Consider the following 3,729-nt stretch of genomic DNA (forward strand, 5'->3'; position numbering starts at 1 on the left):
AGTCAAGACCGGAGTGGAAGTAGGATTATCTTTTATTTTCTCAAAGATACCCTCACAAGTATCATACCACAAGAACTTTACCTTCTTCTAAGTCAACTTGGTGAATGATGCAGTAAAAGAAGAAAAGTTTTCCACAAACCTTCTATAATAACTGGGTAAACCCAAAAAGCTCCAAATATTGAATGGAGTTGTGGGTCTAGGCCACAACTTAACCTTAGCAACCTTCTGAGGATCCACCATCATCCTCTTACTAGGCACAACATAACCATAATAAGTTATCACATTCAACCAAAACACATTATTAAAGAACTTAGCATACAACTACTGATCTTTTAAGGTTTGCAACACTGGGCGAAGGTGATATACATAATCCTCCTTAGTCTTACAGTACACTAAGATATAAAAAAGGAAAACAATCATGAACAGATCCAGAAACTGATGGAAAAACCTATTCATTGAGTCCATTACTACCGCAGGGGCATTGGTCAAGCCAAAAAACATACAAAGAACTCAAAATACACATACCGAGTATGTAAAACTAACTTAGGCATATTTGATTCCTTAATCTTCAATTGATGATACCAGGATCGAAGATCACTATTAGAGAAGAATATGGCATCCTAATCCTTATCAATGAGATTATCAATTCTTAGAAGTGGATAATTATTCTTTACCATCATCTTGCTCAACTTCTGGTAACCAACACATATACGAAGGGAACCATGCTTTATTTGTACGAACAAGACAGTTGTACCCCACGAGGACACACTACGACAGATGGAATCCTTGTCTAAAAGATCTTTCAAATCCTTCTTGAGTTCATTCAAATCATCTAGATCATATTCTATATAGGGGAATAAAAATATAATGAGTATCCAAAACAAGATCAATACTAAAATTAGTCTCTCTATCGGGAGGGACACCAGGTAGATCATTAAGTAAGACTTTATGATATAGAAAACCTTTGGGAATTAACTCCCAGGCTCTGTGATATGATATGAACCTTCCCTTAGCCAATAGAAAACTTTCCTCCCATTAAAGAATTTGCTCTTTAGGAAATTTAAACATGACCTTAAAGGCCCAAAAGTATAAAGAAGCGTATCTCGTGTACAGCTAGCCCATCCCTAAAATAACATCATGTCAACCATGTCTAATTCAAAAAAGTCTACCAGAGTTTCTTTATTACAAAAAAATACCACAAAGCCCCTATAGAATCTTCTGACAACCTTATAGTCTCCCACCAGGGTAAAAGAAAAAGGGTCTGATAGTCAGTCAGGACTAAAAACAAAAAGCACAATCACAAATGTGATCATATAAGAGACGATAGGGCATAGATAAAGTAAATAGTACACATCACGACAACATATATTTAACAACATCCAATGATGCCTAGGACTCTTGTTGATTAGTGAGAGCATAAAGATGGTTTCGATTAGTGTCAAAGCTAGAAGTAGTGCCTTTTGGTGCAAGAACTAATTAAGAGGAAATAGGTATCTAGTTTTCCCCAAAAGTAACTCTAGAGGTATAATCCCATTGCATATGCCCACTATGACCACAATTATAACATTGGTTCCTCCTCTTCTAGCACTGACCTTGATGATGTTAACTATAAAATCTATAGAGAGGGTAATATGGTATTCACTAGGACCCAATTGACTGAGAATGGGCACCCTATTCCCTAAAAGCATCACTACCATGAAAACATTGATTACCCAATAATTTTGGTTAGGGACAACTAGCTATCGAATAAGAGTTAGGGCACCCAGCTCTTCTTTTAGACCACTTTCCCTTCTACTTGCCTTTACCCTATTCTGAATACTAGAATTTCTTACTCCGCCTCTCACAAATCTTAGAATGCTTCTAATAAATTGGCCAACTCTAGTAGCCATAGATAAACCTATAACAGCACTAGAAGAACCTAACTATTGTGATTGAGATGTGACTAACTAGGTAAATAGATTAATAAAGTGATGAAGCTCAGTATTAGTAACCTCCCTTTAAGTTGACTAAGTATGAGTGTCGCCCTAAGGAGTAGAATTAGTAAGGACAGGTGGGACTTCATAAGAGTAGTTAGATCCAGTGACCCTTGACCGAGTCTTAACCCAGAAGTTGGACAAGCTTTGTCCATATTATCCTCAAATAGGAAAGAATAGTTCACATGGTCATCAAATATTCTTGGAGGAATGATCTAAAAGATCAATAAACGGAAATCAGAAGGATCAAACACCTTAGATACTATAGCCTAAAATTAAGACAACAAGAAAGTAAAATATTCCTAAATGTATCATAGCCTCTCTATTAGAAGTGTGGTATGCTACATACCCATAAAAAATACTCTACTTGACACGAGTTTGTAGACACCTAATTGACCATGAACCTAGCTCTAATACCACTTTGTCATAACTCAAACCAGGTCCTAGACATGACGAGTATCTCAAGTCCCATGTGGATTGGAGATCATCCCCTTAATCTAACCTAACCAGCATAATATCCTCAAGTCTTGGATAAATTCCAAACTATAATGACCCTTCAGTTCATTTCCCATTATAAAACTTATTTTCACATATAGAGCTTTCCCAGAGCTACCCCAAGTCATTTATGATTTTCTAGAACTAATAGTTTGATTATTTGATTTTTTGTTTGACTATTTAAACTATTTCTTTATTTTAAAGTCTTCATTGATTCCAAATGGCCACCAAGTGAAACTTCAATAAAATGATATTGAATGGGAATTCAAAAAGTACCAACAGCTCTAGAATAACAATTTTAGATTGGGTAAACTTTTTATTTGTGTGTAATACCCCAATTTTCTATAATCCAAACACTACACGGTGTTTATGATTCTGAAGGACCACAAGCTAACCCTTTTTTGGTACATGTACTGAGCACTGCATAATATAATGAAATACATGCAGAAAACAGGTGAAAACTTGCAATAACGTTCAAAAACTTAACATACAACTAAATAATGTCTATCAATATCAAAACTAAAACAATTGTCTGAACTGAGGAGTTGATGGGACATGTCCCCAACTAACTCCATCTACTAAAAATAAATTGAATCTCATGTAATAATGAAATAACAAGCATCCTCGAATAATGAGGACTCACTACTACGGCTACTGCTGCTGACTGAGTCTGGACTGCTAAGAGTGCTCTGGATCTCGTGCTTCTAAACCTATAGTATAAGATACTATAGCATTACAGAAAATTATGTGTCAACTCTTTGAATGTACTGGTATACTAGATGAGGTAAGGTTGAATGCAAGGTCTTATACATGAACATAACTTAATTGAATAGCATAAGAGTACTTAATAAGGATACATACATGAATGCATAAACCATAACTGAAATCATAGTAACACTGAATATTGAGTTCTGAGGATTGACTTACTGATGATTGAGTCTACTAGTGCTGATATCTGAGTTTACTAACATTGGGATACTGAATAAATGATTCTACTCATACTGATAATGATTGACTGAGTTTGAGATCAAGCCTATATAACATGTGATCTTTGAATCTACTAGAATAAAAATAATTGACTATATTTGAGATTAGGCCTCTCTAGCGGGTGATCTTTAAATTATTAATACTGATACTGGTTTAGTAGGTTTAAGATCAAGCCTAAATAATGGTTGATCTCTGAGAGGTAGCCAATCTTAATTAAGTGGGTGACTCCTCAGATGTTTTCTATTACTTAAATAGAATCTAAAACTAAAATTGT

This window comes from Capsicum annuum, unplaced genomic scaffold (genome assembly GCF_002878395.1).
Source record: "Capsicum annuum cultivar UCD-10X-F1 unplaced genomic scaffold, UCD10Xv1.1 ctg3900, whole genome shotgun sequence".
Classification (NCBI taxonomy): Eukaryota; Viridiplantae; Streptophyta; class Magnoliopsida; order Solanales; family Solanaceae; genus Capsicum; species Capsicum annuum.